The sequence below is a fragment of the Ambystoma mexicanum genome, chromosome 1q, assembly GCF_040938575.1.
Source record: "Ambystoma mexicanum isolate Mex_15411 chromosome 1q, UKY_AmexF1_1, whole genome shotgun sequence".
Lineage (NCBI taxonomy): Eukaryota > Metazoa > Chordata > Amphibia > Caudata > Ambystomatidae > Ambystoma > Ambystoma mexicanum.
This window is the reverse complement of record NC_090922.1, coordinates 1,222,364,666-1,222,385,436: the sequence shown is the minus strand read 5'-3', so window position 1 is coordinate 1,222,385,436 and position 20,771 is coordinate 1,222,364,666. Positions and strand designations below refer to the sequence as shown.

Here is a 20,771-nt window from a genome sequence, read left to right as displayed (position 1 = left end):
ATCTTAAAGCATTTCTCCATACATAGAAACCCTCAAAAGGCCTGCAATGCGGCCTAGAATTTGTAGTGTGGGGAAGACCAGGCCCCACAAGAATTTGTACAAGAGTTAAAACGTGCCTTTGTGCAGACCACCAGGAGGGTGCGCACAGACAGTAGGGAGTTAATGAATACCTTCTTTCATGCACTCCCTAAATACATTCTGAACCAGCTGGTGAGGGACTTTCGTGAGAAGAGATCACTAGACTGGGTCATTGAACAGGCAACTCGCATTTATGAAGTGCAGAAACCGAAGTACCAATAAAAACCCCAAACCAACCAACACCCCTGCTGCTGCTAAGGTGGTAGAGGTGAAGGTTGCATGTATTTTAGATATGGAGATGGGGGGGAGGGGGGTGCCTAAAAACATTCCTATGCAAAATCCTCCTAACCAACGACCCAGAAGGCCCTCGGGCCAATCCCAAACAGGTAGTCTGGGAGGTAACCCCACAAACGGGACCCCTAACTCCCCTGACTATATCTGCCCCTGTTACAAGGGCAGCAGACCCATCCTGGGCTATGTGTGAACTCCCCCTAGTCCAAGAGGGTGGGGGTCCCAACCAGGCAGCAGCCAACGCAGGAAACTTCCCTCCTAACTTTTCCCAGGAGGGCAGTAATCCCCCAAATGCCGGGTTGAGTTTCTTTCCCCGGTACCTGCCAAACATCAACCCCTAAAACAACCTTTCTTTCCCCACTTTCCTGAGCCCAGACAGCCCAATCCGGGAGAGGGGAGGCCAAGGGTGGAGGGGTACCAGAACTATCCCAACTAAGGGTATTATGGGAGAAAGGACAGTTACCCTTCCTGTGATCAACCTAGGATGGACCAGAGAACCCCGTACCAGCCAGAGCGGGTGTCCCAACTGGAGCGCCCGGCCCAGAACTTGTCTCAGGATCTGGGTCGCATGTTGAGGGCTCAGCAGAACCCTCAGATGAACATGGCGGCCCAGAACCCAAATCAAGGGTCTGGTACTCCAGAGCAGTGACTGGGTGAGAACCCCGACGACCCACCGGTTCCCAGGGATGAGGAGAGGAGGCACAGGTGAAGGGGGTGGTGTAAAGCCTTAGAGGAAGCTTCCTTCCCCACTTGTGAAAAGCCCCTGGAAACCCAGGGACCGGAACCAAAATCTCGTGCCCCCGAAAGACTGCAACCTAAGGAACAGAGGGCCGGTGGGAGAAATAAAGGGCCTAAAATGAACCAGTTTGTGGAGGAGGTTAGAATCTTCCAATTTGAGGGAGAGGGGTCCTCGGAGAATTCTGGGAAAAGGATAATAATAATAATAATAATTTGGCATTTATATAGCGCTACGAACCCTCAGGTATCTGAGCGCTGCTTATTATTACCCACGGTGTGTGGTGCTCATTTATCGACCTCGGAAGGATGAAACGCTGAGTTTGGCGCTGCCGGGATTCGAACCTGCGTTTGCAGGCTCTGCACTGATGTCAAAGCGAGCGCTCTACTCGCTGTGCCACTTGACCGACTTCTCCTTCAGGGATGGGGGAACTCCTCCCAAAGAAAAATGGGTCCCGAGAGATCCTAATCCAGACTGGGTAGATGTGGGGACGGAGTTAAAACCGCCCATCATTGAACCCCAGAATGATCAGCCAGAAAGTCTTCTGGCCCATACTAATTATGATGACTGCTTCCAAAAAGGGGGTGTGGGGAGGGCAGCCCAGAATCAGAACCAGGGGAGCCCAAAACTTCCCCCATATCTACCTGTCACCTTTTTCTTACAGGTTCCCAAGATCCCAAACAAAATCCTGCCCAAAATACCCCTCTGTCAGAATCCAGAGCAAAGAAATTAACCCACCAATTGGCCCACAATGCGCATTATCTTTGCCTCCTTGAGAAGATTTCATGCCCCAGTCCAAATAGAGGGGGAATGTAAATTTATGGCACTGGTGGACACTGGATCCCAAGCCACCCTTCTGTCAAAAAGGGCCTTTGATCAGCTGAATTCAGGAAGGGGGGAGGGATACCAGATCCCTCTCACCCCTCTTCCTGGACAACTTCAGAACTTTGATGGGAAGGAAATTCCTGTTGAGGGGTCTGGATTTAGACATTAAAATTGGGCGACATAAGGTGAAACACCTGGTCATAGTTGTGACTCCAGAGGGCACACCATGTTTACTAGGGAATGACATCCTGATTAGATTGTCTCCCCTCATAGATTGTGTAAACAAGGTCCTCTGGACCCAGACTAACCGACCAATAAAATTAAAACATAGTATCAACCATGTTAGTTTAAATGGCACATGCCACATGGTTGAACAAAAACCTAACCAAATTGAATTCCATTTTCAAAATAACCAACTCCCTGACATGACAGTAATTGCAGTAGGACAACATACTGGTGATGGGAAGTCCTCGGATTTCTGAAAATCAACTCTCCTTCCAGTCTCAAGTGGCATTCCACACTGGAAGGGAATTCTCTGAAATTCTACACAAATTCACAATCAGAAAATCCCACTGCTATAGTTCAAAATTATGAGAAACCAGCTCAAAGCTTGGCTGACCTTCAGAAAATTGGAGAACAGTTGTTCATCCCCATCCAGTTAAATGGTGGGAAGGACTCTGTTCTCGCCCGAGTGTGTGTGAACAACGGTAAGGGCTTCATCAGCAAGGCCATGTTCCGTAAACTCCCAAAAGATCCAGCCATTGCCACATTTAAATTGATATGGACCTGGAAACACCCAATTGCAAACATCTCCTGCCTAGCAGGTTTATACTCAAAATTTCCATAGGCAACAAGAGCATAGTCCATAATTGTTGGGTCGTGCGAGATGTCCCTGCAGCATTTTATTTAGGCAGTGACATTCTTCTTTGCCACTAGTTTGGACCTAATAAACTTCAAAGCCTGGTCCCGATTAGAGGGTAATCCCATGGACTTTGACCCAGAGAAAGCATTTTGGTCAGCTCAATTACTGCCATATGCAGTTGAAATTCATATTGGAGAGGAAGTCGAAATCCCAGAACGGACAGAGAGGACAGAAACTGAAAAATCCTGACGCTTATGTTCACCTCAATGCCCATTTCCAACAGCAAGGGGTGGGTTAAACCCAACACTACTAGCCAATACAGAATATGACACCATTCCAATAGTGGTGGATAACAGTGAGTATCACTCTGGGCGCCGGCACCATTATTGGAATGGTGGTTGATGACTGACTTTTTTTTCCATAGATTTAGGTAATGAACTGATAGGACTAATCCCCAATGACTTTGTTGACAGTGATAGCGAAAATGACGCAACACCAGACAGGATCTTCACCCGGCATGGGGGGAATTTTCTGGTGTACTCTTCCTGCCCTTATGGTAAGGAAGATGTGACCTGTGACTTCAGGCTGGGTGAGGTGATCTTTCAAGTCCACCAGGACTGCCTTCCCCACCTGAAGCCATCAGTCCAAGTCAGTACTGTAACCAGGGACTCCTCCACCCAGCTGGAGGAGGCCGTGAAGATAGCCAAACCAGAAGTCTTTCCAGGCTTCAGGCAGATGGTTGAAGAGAGAGTCGACCTAGCTGATGCCTGTGAGACCCTGGAGCAGAAGCAAAAATTGAAACAAGTTTTCTTAGATATTCAAGATCTCTTTGCGGTGGACTCGTATGACTGTGGTCGCACCGAAAGCCATACAACAATTCCCCCGGACCCTGGCATGACTCCAGTGTTTGTGAAACAATATTGCTTGTCTCTCACTTCAATGGAGTCCCTTACCGAAATAATTAAGAACCTTGAGTCCTGTGGGATAATTCGTCCAGTCCACAGCAACTTCAATAATCCGGTGCTGGAGATTTTGAAACCAAACGGCCAGTGGATACTCTGTGCTGACCTAAGAGAGCTCAACGGGTCAACACCTCCTGATGGCTGCTTCCCTACATTGACCGAGGGCTGGCCCAGATCCAGGGGTCAAAGGTATAGACTGCCATTGAACTGACCAATGGGTACTGGACTGTACCTGTCAATAGGGAGGACCAATACAAGCTGGTCTTTACCTTCGGGGGCAGCAGTAAACTTGGACCCGGACTCCCTTCGGATACATCGACTCCGGCAATGAATTTAATATCTTTTTGCATAAGGCCATGCCCAACTTGGGTGAAAGGGGTAACCTGGCTTATGTAGATGATGTTCTAATCAAAAGCTAAACTGTGGAGGAACACATAGCTGAGATCCATTTTGTTCTGACACAGTTGTGGGCTGCCGGAGCAAAACTCTTTCCAAAAGGCACAGTGGTGCAGGACCTGTGTCAACTTCTTGGGGCATGAGATAACTCCTGAGGGTCTGTCCCCAGGAAAAGAAAGTAGAAGCACTCTAGAAACTAAAACACCCCACAACTCTGCGAGAGCTAAGGAGCCTCCTTGGACTGACTAATTATGGTAGAAAGTTCATTGAGGATTACGCAGCGATCACAAGACCCCTGATCCATCTGTTGAAGGGGGAGTCAAGTGGAAGTGGGGTCCAGAACAAGCCGCGGCAGTAAGAAGAGTTCTTCTTGGAGACGGGGTTCTCAAATACATGCTTGACTGCAGTATTATACCAAAAGCATGACAAGGTCAATAAAGTAATCTCCTATGCGAGTAAGACTTCCTCTGTGGAGGAACAATTCAACGACTATGAGAAGGCACTTCTGGCAACTGTGTGGGCATTGAAGAATTACCGCCCTTTATCCAGGGGGAACACATCATAGTGGAGGCTCCACACCAGCCTCTGCAATATCTCCAAAGCGACAGAATCCGGGTCGGAAATGTGAGTAATTCACAAATTACTTCCTGGATTCTGCCAACGCAAGGCTTTCCTGTGGAGGTCAGATATGGCCAAAACAAGAAGAGTCCCCTCGCGCACGGTCTGGCTGACTTGCATGATTGTGCCAGAGAAAACTGTCTCGAGGACGAAAGTCTTAAAATCATGGATAAAATGGAGGCATATCTTAATTCCCCACACAAAGTCTATGAAGAAGATCAGTGTAAGGGAATGCCCACTGTCTATGTGGATTGGTGCTCCTACCATGTTGAGAACAACGTGGAAAAGGAACTTGTGGCCGGCGTGGGGGATTATTATTCCCCAGAGCCCTCCGCTGGGTACAAAATTGGTCCCCATAGTAGTCAAGTGGCAGAGCTGATGGCTGTGTATCTAGCCATCCACACTGCTGTTAAACACCAACTCCACAAACTGGTCATAATCAATGATTCAGATTATGTACGGAAGGGGTTCTTGGAGCACCTGGTTAACTGGAAAATCAGAGGCATGCTATGTGCTAATAATAAACCACTAAAACATGGAAAATTAATGCAGAATATTGATGGTCTGGTCACCTCGAATGGTTTGAAAATCTACTGGAAAAAGATTAAGGGTCATTCTAAAGTAGAGGGACCAGACAAAACTGGAACTGATTTAGCTGATCAGCTGGCCAAAACCAGAGCCATCCAAGGGGATCTACTTGAGATTGAGTCCCTGTTGGGGGTAATCCAGGTCACTGCTATCACTAGGTCCCTGACAAATGCTCACAATGAACTCCCAACTGCCCAATGGAGTAAGGAGACCCCAGATGCTGATTTGATTATGGCTCAAAAAGGGGATCCAATAATTGGCAAGTTTTATCAACACATTGAGGACCCTGAGAACTTTCCCCTGACGGATACCGATTGCATTGGGAAAAAGGACCTCAGAGTGTTGATGAAATGTTCAAAAATCTTCCGAATCCAAGACGGTTTGTTGGTGAGGAGATCCATATCTGGCCGTGACCAGTGGATGGTCCCTACCTCATTCCGAAGCCTGATGCAAAGTCATGCCCATGATGCGGCCACAGCCGGTCATCGGGGGTTTCATACAACATTAGTAATCTTGTGAAAGGTTGCCTACTGGCCACACGTGGGGCCGGACATCGACCAATACTTGAAGGGGTGTCTTGTGTGTGCACAATTTCAGCCAACATCACTCACACACTGTGCTCCCCTCCAAATGAGGGTGATGACACTGCCTTGGTCAGATTTGCAAGTCTGTTTTATCGGTCCCGTGATTCGCTCCTCTAGGGGGAACGAGTAAATGTTGACCGTAACATGCTTGTTTAATAAATGGGTGGAATGTCTCCCGGCCCCAAATTTCAAGACAGAAACAGCAGCTGCCCTGATGATCAATCACATCTTCTCGCATTTTGGGCTACCCCAAAGGAGTGAGACAGACCGAGGTAGCCACTTCACTAGGGAAGTGATGACAAAGATGGGGGAGATACTTGGGTCAAAAGGAAACTAGACATTGCCTACCGGGTGTCCGCTAGTGTTCGAGTTGAGAGGTACAATAAAACTATTGTGAGCATATTAGAAAAGTTTGTGGCAGATTCTGGGCCAAGTTGGGACATTCGGTTACCCCTTGTCCTGATGGTCATCAGATCTAACCCTTCTTCTGCAATAAAAATGTCTCCATTTGAGCTGATGACTGGACGAAGGATGGTGCTACCCCAGCATCTGCTCTACAGAACCCAAGAGCAGACCTTGATAAATGCCTCCACAAATCATGAGTATGTTAAGAATCTGAGAAAACACCTTCAACATGCTTTTGCGTATGCTCAGCGGAATCTAGAAAGATCTGCAGACAGTATAAAGACCCACTATGACCTTAAAACAACTAAAAAGGAATATCAAGTAGGAAACCGGGTCTACTTGTACAATTTCCAAAGGAACCAAGCCAAAGAGCGCAAATTCCTCCCAAATTGGCGGGTTCCTTTTGAAATTGTGGACAGCATCTCACCAGTCACCTACAGAATCTGCATCCCCAAGGGCGATTTGACAGAAGGGAATACAAGTGGGTCCACATAAACCAGCTAAAGAGTTTCCACCCCAGGCATACTTTGCGGCAGATGGAAGAGCGTACCTGAAACCCAGAGCGGTAAATTCCGGACACCTAGAAAAATAATTAAATGGTCATTGAGTGCACCTGAGTAAATGATCACTGAATATAGATGGGGAATATCGCCAATTGTTAGGGAATGCAAGTGTCTTTCCCACTGCTGAGATCCTCCCGAAGATGTGTGGGCACAGTAGTGGGAAAATGTTCATAACCGTTTCGTGTTCTGTTTTCTAGTATTGGCACTAAAATACCAAGGAGGGCCACTCAGGGACCGGGAGGAAAAACCCAAGGAATCCAGAGTATCGTCCCATCCCAACCTGTCGCCTCAATCGCTGACGAGAGAAGCAACTGAGTTTCTTCACATGGAGAGAAAAGAACATCCCACTCGCCTGACTCCCCCTCGACTGGAAGTCAAAACGAAGTCGGGAGGGGGAATTTGTGGGATGTATTGACCCACTCTGCTATCTATGGTGCGAGAAACAGCAAAATGGCGGCAAAACTCTTGTGCACGACAAAACCTCCAAAACCATGTTTTTCAACACACAAAAAGATGGCTGCACAACCTGCCACCCATGGTGCATGTGTGGTGGAACAGAGCACACGATGCAGAAAAAGTGCCAGTGGGATCCATGACAAACCGAGTGCAGAGGGAGCAGCAGCGATTTGCAAGTGAACTCCAAAATTCACCTGTAAATGACATTTACTTTGCTGCTGAAACTTCAAAAACACCAAAAATCTTGCTTGGTGCTAAAATTCATTTAATCTAATGAACTGTGAATTTTTAAGGTCCTGAAATGTTAAGAGCAAGACATTTTCTCAGCAAAACCGGATTGCCTGTGAATGACAAGTCCTGTCCAAAATCTGTGTGCAGCCACACTGGGATACCTGTGAGTGACAGCCCTAGTCAAATCGGCTTTTCTCATTAAACTTTAAAGTTGCTTAAAACTAAAGATCTGGCGGATTAGCAAATGTGTTGCTGAAAGCAACAGGGATCTCAGTTGTTTTGATCCCACAGGTTTAAATCTAAGAATATAGTTTATCTATGTCATATGATGGAACAAGTTTGTTTTATGCTGGATTTCAAGTCAAGAAATTAAGAATTAACTTGGGCTGGCTGGGCCTGTAAGAGGTTGAAAAACAGGTTTCCACCAAAGGGGAGAGCATTCCTATCAGCAGATGCTCACTGACACATGATAATTGTGGGGTAGGACAGACTTGTGTCTGCTACCAAGGACTGAACAATGGCAGATTCTCCAGGCCAGGAAATGGACGTGTGAAAAGGTTGTAAACTAGGCTTGCAGAAGGAAATCCCAAAGGTGGGGGCTGCTCCTTGCCTCCAGAGACAGACAAAAGGTGGACCATTTGCTGCTAAGAATATGTAATGAAATTTTTTAGAGACTTCTAACTCGCTATCAGAAGTGGTGAAAAATATAAAAAGGGCAAATTTGTTACTCTGATTTTTGGCCCTGCATTTCAAAATGTGGTGGAACTGTGTAGCATATTCTGAACAGGAATGGCAATATATGTGGTTTTGTGGGAACTGTACTTATGCTAGAATTGTTGAACTTTGCACACACATTCCTATGGTAAACATGCATATTTGTGTAAATTTGGAGAAAGTTTGGAAAATGTTTTCATGGCGAAATGGACACAATGCTGCAAAAAGGCTAAATAAGGTCTCACAGCTGTGGGATTTTGATGAACAGATGCTCCATAAAATATGTAATCCTTATGTGATTTTCATAGAGGTTACAAATGTATACATATGTATTTAGGACAACATTCGATTGTGATACTTGTGGCTATGGGAGGTTTCTAAGTATTATAAAAACCAAACCATAAACTTGACATCATCTGTCCTTGATCCAATCACTCGGATGCAAGGCGGAGATGAGGCTCTGATCCAATCCCAGTTCACAGGGACGAGTTTAGTTAAGCCGGCCCATACACCCACTTTTGTGATTGTCATTTTGACATGATAAATATGGACATCTGACAACACAGGGACACGCTCTCTTCTGATTCCAGTGAAGCATTCAACATCCAGCCTTTGACATCCTTCAAGATCCAGATGCCAATCACCAGGCCCAGCAGTAGCTGAACCATTTTCAGCTAGACCTCAATCCTCAATTAATCCTAAACTAATCCTTGCAACCCAGTGAATTGCTGTGGTGTGGGGAGCATCCTGAAACTATCTGGCTTGCTACAATAATGCTTGCCTGATGAACTTGCCATCCTGCGGATTTGAAATATCCAGAAACAAGAAGGGCAGATCCCGTGCAGTTCCGGTGACCGGCCTAGCTGATCCTGTCCTGTGCCTGATGTGCTATCCTTCCCTGATAGACCCGATCCATTGACCAGAATCTTGACAGGACAAAAATCTTAAATCCCAGTGGATTGTGAGTATTAATAGGACGCTAGAGAACTATTGTATACCTTGCCTTATCTTGTTCCACCCCACCCTAATCTCTGAACTACCCTTACTTACATAACCAGTAACAGCATCAAAATCTTAGTACTATCTTATTCTGTCTATTTGCTAAAGCGTCATTTTCATAGTCCTTTTTATTTGTGTAACTCTTATCCATAAATCCCACTTTGAGTCTTTGGACTGGTTCCGCCGGGGAAGGCGCTGGGGATCTGTTACTGAAGTCTTGAATCAGTCTCAGAGCTTATTTCGCCCAAACCTGGTTGTCGAGCCTGCATGCTCTAGTCTTGAGTAAAAGCATAACCCATAATTTCTGGTTTTAAACTGAAGTTCTTGTCCAAATTCGTGTCTTTATTTTTGAAAAACACCCCTCACTAAAACTTCTATAACTCCCTCAGTTTTAAAGATAGAAACAAAATTTCAACTCCCACTGATACCGAACATCCTTAGCTATCTCCACAAGCGTTATCAAAAATTGCATAGTAAAAGTTTGCCGCAAATTTACATTTTGCAAAAGTTTTACACATGTGAATTGCCGTTGAATTATTTCCCACTTCGCCTTTGAGATTCCGATTGTTTTCTTTTGATTAAATCATTGCTTGTGATTGCTTGCATCTGTTCAGAGCGGCTCCCGTAGAAATGTATAAGAAATTAAGCATTTTTGACCACATTTAGTGTTTTTGCTCAGCCAGGTCAAAGCCATGCTGACAGTTGAAATTCAAATCCGTTTTTCTCTTTTGGTTAAGGGGGGGGGGGGAGTTGGGAGTGATTATATTGTTTGTTCTGTATTATTCCTGAGTACCTGCTCTCTCCTCACATCTATTTAAATTGCCTATTGGTGGGTTGAGGGGTGTTGCAGGGGGAGCCATTAACCATAGTGCTATATGTTCCAAACCAACCCAAAAGTATTCTTTTCTTTGCTGCACTCTTTTTGTGTTCATTACCCGATTCCCTGTGCATTAAAGATATTATTCACTGTCCTTGTCACCCCATTGGTGATTGTGGTTACCTATTACAAATATATTGTGATTTAAAATTCTAAATACATAAATAAATGTTTACTGTTACAAATTAGCCTGATTCCTGGTTCAGTGTGACCGGGGGGTATTTTGAGAAGGGTATGATATGAGAGGTATATCATTCAGAATATTGAACTTGTAGATAAAAATAAATAAGGGTTCATTTGCGCACTACATGCTGGGCGAGACTTGGGTGTGTGCCCGATTGAAATCCCTTACAGTTCCTCCCATGTGTGGGTGCACCTACCTTGGTGCAAAGGGAAAAGACTAAAACGCTGGTAATCCCAAGTCTTTCGGCTGAGTAGATTTTGAGAAATGTTGCTCTTGTGGACAACCTACACATTTGGGCCAAAGCCACCAAGGAAAACGGGGAACCCCATGCACTTCTGAAAACCACCCATGGGCACCCCCCTTTCCACTAAAAACATCCATGGTGGTTTAGTGTCCCCCCCCACACCCAAAACTTATATATGTATATATTTTGTTTTACCCTTTTCCTAGGGGCAGATTGTCAAACGTATTGCCAACAGGATTGGGGGTATCTCATGTACCCCTTCCAAGGGGCAGAAATCGGCCACCAGGGAGGGCTACATGAGGTGCCCCGTCCACTTGGGGTGTGGGGGGCAATTCCTGTTGGTCTAGGAGGTCCCCTCGGCCCCCCCTGCAGACCCACCCAATTTTTGTTTTGTTTTCTTTATTTTGTATTATCATCTGCCCCCAGGGGCCCCAATACTTGTGGCCCCATGCCTTGGGGTGATGTCTGCATACTGTAAGCAGCACCCTCTTCCCACCACGTCACAAACAGATCTATGGTGGTCTAGTTGCATTGCTGGGCACGGATTGAGCACACTGCAACCGATCCGCGCCCAGCAGTGCTTCAAAAAAAGGTGTCATTGGAAAGGGGATTGTCTCCCTTTTAAAACGACACCTCCCTCGATCTGAATGGCACAATAGTGCCTCAGATCGAGGGAGAAAAAGAAAGGAAACGTACCTTTCTGTTTTTGTAGTGAAATTTACTTTCCTCCTCCTCGCATAGCCCGGGGGTTGGATTACCATTTTGTGCCGAGTTATCTCATCTTTGGCACTTGAGGTTTAGTTCAATGTCCAAGTACCCCTAGAGGTTGTAGAAAACTGCCCCCCCACCCCTAAATAAGCAAACTGTCTAGCATTCAAAGACCTGTAATTTTGTATAGGTTGATGAGATTGCCAGAAGTTTCTTTTTTTTTTGTTGCCCCTTCAATGCAGTTTGTTTTTTCCAAACATTGCACCTCAGCAGTTATTTGAAGGAAGTTTGCCTGTAAACTTCATAACTTATTTATTGAATCCTTGCCAGGGCTAGTTGTGATCACTATGTCATTAATTTTAAAAGATCTTTTTTAGTCCTGATTTATGATGATCTGGAGTGAATGCTTTTTATGATTATGTTTTGTCTCTAATGATGGGACCAGTTCATTCTGGTTAGATGTTGTGGAACTTGGAGCAATTTTGTTGCTTTTCTGCCTTGTATAACAGAAGACAGGTGCAGTAGTTTTCTTGCATGGGCGTGAAAGGAGTGCTGTTAATTGGTTTGCTATTTGATTGTGGGAGGTCACTTTATTCCATTAAGGCAGTGGTCTTCAAATCTTTTTATACTGAGCCCCTCTTTTCCCCTCCCCCACCCACACTGCTGAGTACAAATATAATAGATTCTGGGCCCCAGGCCCCCCTCACCTCCACCAAGCCTCAAGTGTTTGTTCTATTAAAAACCCACTATAAATTAATGGTTTTGGGTACAGACATGTTTTAAAAATACTTGGAGCATACTAAATTTACTTTTTTTCTTCTTTTAGGTAATTCTTCAAATCATGGCACTCTTTAATGTGCTTTTCTTTGATTCTGACAATTCTCTGTGTATTTGAAAGGATGGGGAAGTTGAGCCTTTGGCAATTCCTGGTGAGGTTATTGTAAATGGCTCATAGAGGAAGTAGAAGAGAAATAAAGAAAAGGATTTCAAAGCAGTAGTGCTTTTCCAAACAGCAGGTAAGCAGTATTTCTTTTTTTTGTCTATCTATTTGATGTTTAGGGGAGGAGGGTACATCTGACGTTCCTACGTAGAGGCCTTCCTTTTTTCACACATACAGATGAGTTTTGCACAATGCCCACCACTCTTTTACAGCATCTCTATATCCTCTAGAGTAACTCTCTAAAGTATAGATGGCCTACATGATTTTTCTGATGTTACTGTGCATCTGTAGAGCACCTTTACCATTGGTATGATCTCAAAGCACTATGGGTTGAACTCCCTCGGGGACCGTAGTACAGGTTAGAGTATGTGGGCAGCTAGACTGAGTTAGGGGTAGCTGCATGGGGAAGGATGGAAAGTGCCAAAGACTGCAAGAATAAATAATTAAATCACAAGAGTGGGGAGGGAGGCAGCGAGGGAGGGCGGCAGTGAAAGTGCAAAGGAGCGCAAGAATAAGTAAAAATGAAACCAAGGGGATGGATGGGATCGCGCTTAAGGGGGAGTCACTTAACCCCAGTGTACAGCGCAAGCAAAAGGTCTGTTGTATTGATAGTCACATTTTGAAGTTTTAACTTTCTTTTTTTATACCTGCAGCCAAGCAACAGTGTATTAAGACACAGAAAACATCATTAAAACCGATTGTGCTGCAGAGCGATTAATTCAGGTTTTAAAAGGGAAGGCAGAGGAGGAAAAGCAGCTACTGGTGTAATCTGGCAATTGGGGAAGCACTGCATGAACTAAGATGCAGTGAAAAAAAACAAAAGTAAACCAAGAATTATAATAGTGAAAGCTGATGGGTGGGAAACGGACTATTCAAAAACGTAGTAATGGCTGTTCACAGTTACAAAAGCTGGAAAACATGTGTTCTTCATTCCTCCTATATTCCTACCTCAGAACCCGCCTCTGTTACTGTTATAAAGTGACTTCCAGGCTTCTTGGGATTACTTATATGTTTATTACAAGTACTTCAGTCACAGTTAAATGAAGTTATATACATAAGTGGACAGGACATAACACTGGCTCCCATCACCCAGGCTGGGGAGCTCTAACTGGCTGGGTGTGGAATCCTTGGGTAAACATTCCGACATTCACAAGGCAACACTCCACATGACATCACCAGCTTTCACATGCAGAGACAAGCACATCACAACACATCTCCTTCCTTTACTGATAAAGATTACAAACACACTCAGGCACGATATAACACATCTCCTTCTTTTACTGATTCACACTGCACCCACACAGATACATCAAATAGACACAACATATCTCCCTTCTTCTCAAACGTCAACACACACGGACAAGCACACCAGAGCATATTCCCCTCCTTTCCACATCCATCACCAGCATGGGGAATATCAATTCTGAGGGACACTCTCCCTACTTCTGTAGGCCAATAACCGTACATACCCACCTACACCTTCAAGCATCTGGGGTGATATCTGCAATCGCACTGGTGGATACGCTACCTCCAAATACTCTAGCAGAGGCGCTACACGCTACCTCAAAATACTCTTGCGGAGGCGCTACCTCCAATCACAATGGCAGAGGCGCTACCTCCAAATACTCTGGCAGGGCGCTACCAGATGACACAAGCAGAAGCGCTACCTACGCATACTCTGGTGGGGCCCTACCCCCAATTACACAGGCAGAGGCGCTACCTCCAATTACTCAGGTGTAGGTGTTGCCTCCAGCTACACTGGGACCCTGGCGGGACGCTACCCAATTAAACTGGAGGAGGTCTTACCTCCAAATACTCTGGAGGAGCGCTACCTCCAATTACACTGGCGGAGGCGCTACCTCCAAATATTCTGGTGGAGGCGCTACTTCCAATTACACTGGCGGAGGCGCTACCTCCAAATACACTGGCAGAGGCGCTACCTCTAATCACACTGGTAGAGGCGCTACCTCCAAATACTCAGGCAGAGGCGCCAACTCCAATCACACTGGCGGAGGCACTCCCTCCAAATATTCTGCCGGAGACGCTACCTCCAATCAGACTGGTGGAGGCACTACCTCCTATTACACTGGCTGGAGGCGCTACCTCCAACTACACTGGTGGAGGCACTACCTCCAAATACTCTGGCGGAGGCGCTACCTCCTATTACTCTGGCGGAGGCGCTACCTCCAAAAATACTTTCATACTCCTCATGTGGGAGGCGCAACCTCCACTGTACTTGCGGAAGTGCTACCTCCACTATAGTCACGAAGGCGCTACCTCCTCACTTCATTGTGGCACATCAACAGGCTACACACACTATGGGTGCTACCCCATTTCACATCTTCTCTGAATAACTTACACAACTTCTCTGACTCACTCTCGCTCTCACCTTACTTCACCCATTACACTATTTCATAACATCCCAAACCTCGCATCTCTCAAAAACCTCCCTTTTAATGGAGAATGGTACTCCGCATGAATCTCCTAAACTACACACACAAAGCCACACTCGAACAATGAGTGAACATGAATGCATCTTATTATGGAGCGATGAAAACTTACATAAATCCTCACTGTTATGCTTGGAAACGCTACCTCCCAACTCACATACATTCTCACTGCTATGCTTGAAAGGGAAGTAGAGTATGCTTTGAGGCGCTACCTCCCAGCAATACCTATGGTATTCCGCAACGCCTGTGGTATTCCTAACCACACACACCTCTAACATACACAAATGGTCACGCAGGCTCTCCACCTTTACCCTGCACAACTGGATGTACTACCGTCCAGACCGCTGTGGCACACTCACCACATTTTTCTAGTTTAATGGCGGCGCTACCACCCATACAGCTGTGGTTTCACTCAACCACACTCATACTTACATATATACTGGAGTCGCTACCTCCAAACCCGTTTGGCACTTTCAACCACATACAATACATATTCTGGGTGCTACCCAACACTCAACCTCTTTGACTCTTAGCAAAACACATGTTTTACCCATGTGCACCCATTTCATACATGAGTCACATAAAACAGCATTTTGCATTACCATTTTGCAAAAATTACCATCCTAATTATCCATGTTGCACAATATATATACTTCTTTTGTCACCATTAAAGCAATAGCAAACTATTTAATTACATTTCCTAAAATCCATGGCCAGTTCATGTACCACCCTGCATCTTTGTGGCACTCGCCCACAATCACTCTGATACGCTACGTCCTTGCACCTCTGTGGCACTCACCCACAAACACTTGTGTCTACACTGCCTAACAACTCAACTTCATGGTGACATTTGCGTACACAGCCCTTATGGCGTAACAAAGAAATATGCGCATTTATTCCTACATGTCCATGTTGCGCTGCAGCCTACCCTGCAATCCTTCAAAGGTTACTCTAACCTTTCTCACACCCTGCTACTGACTCGCACACATCTACGCATACTGTGCATGTTCAGAATGTCCAAATTAGTCCTTTTGAACCTAAAAGTCCTCAAATGCGTTAAATCTAATACATTTTAACTTTTAACCTCACTTCCTGCACGCATATATCCACACACACACTTCTTGTGCACCTCCCATGCTTGTCAATCCTTAATCTGTTACAAAACTCGGTTTGTACCACAAACCTAATGCATACGCATATTGTGCATGTTCAGAATGTTCAAATGAGACCTTTTAGAACCTAAAATTCCTCAAATGTGTTAAATCCATTACATTTTAGATTTGAAACTCAATTCCTGCACGCATATATCCACACACAAACTTCTCGTGCACCTTCCATGCTTGTCAATCCTTAATCTGTTACAAAACTTGGTTGGTACCACAAATTTAAAGCATACACATATTGTGCATGTTCAGAATGTCCAAATGAGTCATTTTGAACCTAAAATTCCTCACATGTGTTAAATCCAATACATTTTAGTTTATAACCTCAATTCCTGCACGCATATATCCACACACAAACTTCTGGTGCACCTCCTATGCTTACCATTCCTTACCATTCCTTAATCTGTCAACTAGGTTTGTAACACAAACTTAATGCAAAAACAGTTAAAGGATACACGTTGCTGCTCCTGAATGTCCAACGTTATCTTCTGAAAGACCAGATTTGTGACCATCATAATCACTTAAACATAAAACGATACACTGCAGCCATTACTTCAAATGCGGTCCTTGTGCCTCCTCTGCAGTCGCGGCACATTGATGCACCATAACCCAAATTTGCCATATTCTCTTCACCAGGAACGACACTCATGACGACAATAATGACGTCCTTGGCAAATCCTATAGTGGAATTCGGATTTCCTACTGCGCTCTTATTCCTGTCTGATTTTCCGACTCACCGACGTGCTCAGCAGCGCTCTACATCTCTCAGCCGGATAATACCCATAAAATCATAGGCACGCTGTGAAGATGATTCGTAAGGGGTCTCTCCTCTCACCCCACAACGCACTTAGGCTTATTCACTCATTTTACGGAACGGCCCAATGCCTTCAGCTCTCCTCTTCCTGTGCACGGCAATGCACGTCGCAGGGTTCTTTCCCCATAAAATCGTTTATTTTATTCTTCATCCTGCCTCGGTTAGCGGCTTTGGCTACCGGCTGGAATCTGGGACGGTGAGTGCATTCTAATACGAACATAATGCTTGAATCTGGAGTTCTATGGCATCGCCAGTCCCACCTCTACCTCGGGGCAATGCTGATCTTCACAAGCCAAACGTCACTCATACCACGTACCTCGACCCAGCGCACGTCACCCTTCAACTTCAATATTTTAAAACGGTTCACTGCTTCCAAAACACAATCCGCTTTTGATCCTTGAAAACAAAGTGGCACGCAGGCAGTTTTCCCTGCATCCCTTTCCCTGAGTATACGCTACCAGACTAGTGCTGCCTGGGTCTAACCTTTAGTTCACATTGCGCTTGGGACATGCAGAGCCAGTACTCGCTGCTCACTCCAGACTGTCACTTCAAAATCTTCCCTAACATTGTAGTGGCTCGTTTGGGAAACCCTCAGCTCACTGTCTGCAGTCTCACATCCTTCTCCAAGTCCCACTTATTGAACTCCAAGCAGACTTCCACTCCTACACAGGAGGATGCTTACAAGGCTTCATACTTTCCCCAAATCTAACTTTTGGTTTCATATGAGGGTAAACCGCATCACATCCTGCGCTGCTTCACTGGGGAATGATACTTTGACTGGTGAATGGAAACATCACTGCAGAGCTTTCTTCTTCACCCCTCAGTACTTCACACTTGCAAAGCAATCTCTGACAGGCGACATCTTTGCCCAGCAAGCCATACCCCAAGAAAACCTTCCTACCACAAAGACTCCCTGCTGGTCATGGCCTCAGCTGTCTTCTCTTGCCCACAGCTCCTTAGCTCCTCCCTCTCTCATGGGAGTCCTCTTCACTACGAGCTTTGTTTAATCAACAGGTTTCTTAAACTAATGGGGCGGGATTCCTTCTTCAGTTTAAGGGCCGAGGTGTCATTTTAAGCTTCCTTTTATCTTCACTTAACAGACAACACTTCTGGTTTTACTTTAACAGGCTTGACTTCTTCACACAGATTTCTTCATCTTAAAGTCCTTGCTCCCTTCTTGAGCTTCCCCTCAAGGCCCTGCTCCTCTCTTCAGCCCCAGGACCCAGCTCTCCCTCAATCATATGGGCAGCTGATTCTTCCTATATAGGGCTTCCTTCCTCCCTTTTGGTGCCCTGGGTGATGGGTCTAACTTGTGTTTTGGGGCAGTGTTGTCCTTCTTGTCCAACTTCTCCCTGCACCCCCAGCAGCAGGCTTCTTCCACTTTCTTCAGTTTATTTGCCCGCATGTTCTTCTTTTTAAGACCAACTCGTCGCCAATGTTATAAAGTGACTTCCAGGCTTCTTGGGATTACTTATATGTTTATTACAAGTACTTCAGTCACAGTTAAATGAAGTTATATACATAAGTGGACAGGACATAACACTGGCTCCCATCACCCAGGCTGGGGAGCTCTAACTGTAGTTTTGTACACTAAATCTATGAACTTAGTTGACAACATTGGAGTGCTGTAGCATAGAAGGCAGAGATGGAAAGTGGTGGCTTCAAATATTCACTTGAGGGTTTCCAGTACACTATCCATAAGTCTAACCCTATAATAATACCCCAATAACACAAGGGATACATCCTGGGGTGATCCAAACCCTTTTCCTAAATCTTCTAGAAGCATCATGAAATAACTCCTAAAGTTGTCAATACTCATTCACAATTCCAATCCCTTCCTAAAGTGGTCATGAACCCATCCTGTAGTAATCCCCACCCATCCTGAAGTTGTCATGGGGTCATCCTGGAGTAATACAGGTAATTGCTGGAAGTAATCAGAACTCCTCCTGCAGTCGTTTCTGTGATAACTCTAGAGTAATCGCATTTAAATATGCTAGCTTATACACATATTTCAGGATGATCTCCCTGAACTAGCCATGGGTGACTCTAGGATGGAGTCACTGGATGGCTCCAGAATGATTCCAGGAAGAGCTTCCTTTGTGACTTGGGAAGTGTGCATTGTACCACTGTGGGGAATGTTGCCTAATGGCAATATTTCTTTGTCAGAAATGCTCACGAATGTCTGCAGAGGTGTCTCAAGTTTATGATATTTTAGCTAACGTGATAGGAATAACTTGGTAATTGGAGTTTCAGATGGGAATTTGTATTATGTCAAACTCTCACAACTTCTTAGATGCAAAGTTTGATTGTCTCTGCATGGGCTGGGGGCACCTGGGCTGCCTTCTACTCGTACTTCCGTACCTCTGTTTTAAAGATATCTCAGCCTTGCTAAAAAAAAATGCTCTACTATTCAATTTAGAGCACAGATGCCATGACGGGAAGTGCTGGCTCCATAAATGTATTGCTTGGGGAAGGGCATGTACAACAGTGGGAAGCAGGTGCAAGGCTTTGTTAAACCCTAGACAAAACCTAATTTCCAATTAAATTAATGCAGGCTTGCTGAGGAGTTTGGTTCTGCTACGTTTTAAGTATACCAGCAAGGTGTCAGTACTGTCCCACTGAAAATATTTGACATTTAAGCGTTAAACTGGGATTCGATCTAGTAAACTACATGTTGACAACAGCTCTTCAACAGGCACATCCATGCACCAAACCATCTCGGAAGGGTTGTAAGCTGATATATCTAATGCTGATACATTAACTGTTTATGCTACATTTCCCACCAGGGCACTGGCCACAGGGAGAAGATATTGTGTCACATGCGAGAATAACTGACTTTGGACTGCCTCTACTCAGCACTACAGGATTCTGAAAACCATGAATGGAAATTGTGACTTTTCAAAGTAGGCTACTGACTCTCAGGCTGGTAGAGATGGGACTGCAGAGGCGCAACGAAACCTAAATCTTTTGGGTGGGGGGGGGCTAACTGGTGATAGGTGGGGCCACTTTCTAAATTGGGTGTGGCAAACCTCTGTTCAACCCCAAGGGTTGTCTGTCATGGGGCCCAAGTATCAAATGGTAGCAGCCCAGCATTGCACATGGGTGCACACGCAATTACACATTTACTTAAACATCCCATTCACCATGCACTCACTCATTTACATATGCACTCAGCCCCATACATGGTACTCATTCACACACACACACTCACTCATTCACACATACATACGTTATGAGATAAAACACAACACCCTTTAACAGTGCTACTTTCAGAAAAGAGTTATCTCACACGTCTGCCTAACAAAAATCAAGTGTGCACATCAGCCCCTTCCCCTCAGATGTGAAGGAACATATAACGTTGCTTATGTTCGCGCGCATCGGTGGGAGGGGGCTGATGTGTTTATGTTAACGAGAGAGTTGGGGGAAGCCTTTCTTGAAACTAGCAGCTTTGAAGTTTTGCTGTGTTTGTACAAAGATATTTTTCTGCGTGAACACAGTAACACTTTAAAGCCGCGGTTTCAGAAAAGGCTTCTCTCAGACTAACAAAAAACTATTTTGCCAGCACCATTGAGTTAATCGGGCTTCAACTCCTCCCCTCAGCTCAGGTTTTGGGAGGGGGCAGGAGGGAGGATGAAGCTCGATTAGCTCAATGATGTTGCACGACTGTGGGACCGTGTCAGCCACCTATTACAGCTGGGAGAGATGAAGGTTATGTTAGCAGCCCGGTTGATCACACTATAGCTGAATATCACACAGTAACAATTTAACACCGACTATCACGAAGCATTACTCTTGCTCAGTTAGTTATGTGGGGAGTACAGATAATGGGGGTCTCTTTCCGAATTTGGTACCCGCCCCCCGGACCACCAGATTTACCATCAATGCATGAGTTTAGCATGCAATTACTTGAAGGGACATGCCGGCCCGAAGGTTATTCCACATTTTGGAATAGCATATTACTATACTGCATGTTGGCTCACTCCGGTACGGCGATGATGAAATGTTTCATTTGGCAGAATGGTAAAACTTCCGGCATTCTGACATACTGGATATTTTACCACTATTGCCAAACTTGTAACAAGG

General features: G+C 45.2%; 1 long non-coding RNA gene across 2 annotated transcripts in view; it reads left to right on the top strand.

Moving 5' to 3' along the window:
• The window catches only part of LOC138544346 (uncharacterized), a 72,797-nt gene that overhangs the window by 31,937 nt on the left and 20,089 nt on the right, over positions 1–20,771 (top strand). For both annotated transcript variants that reach the window (XR_011290703.1, XR_011290702.1), the window contains one exon: positions 12,148–12,337. This is a non-coding gene — a long non-coding RNA (uncharacterized lncRNA). The remainder of the gene's footprint in view (positions 1–12,147; positions 12,338–20,771) is intronic.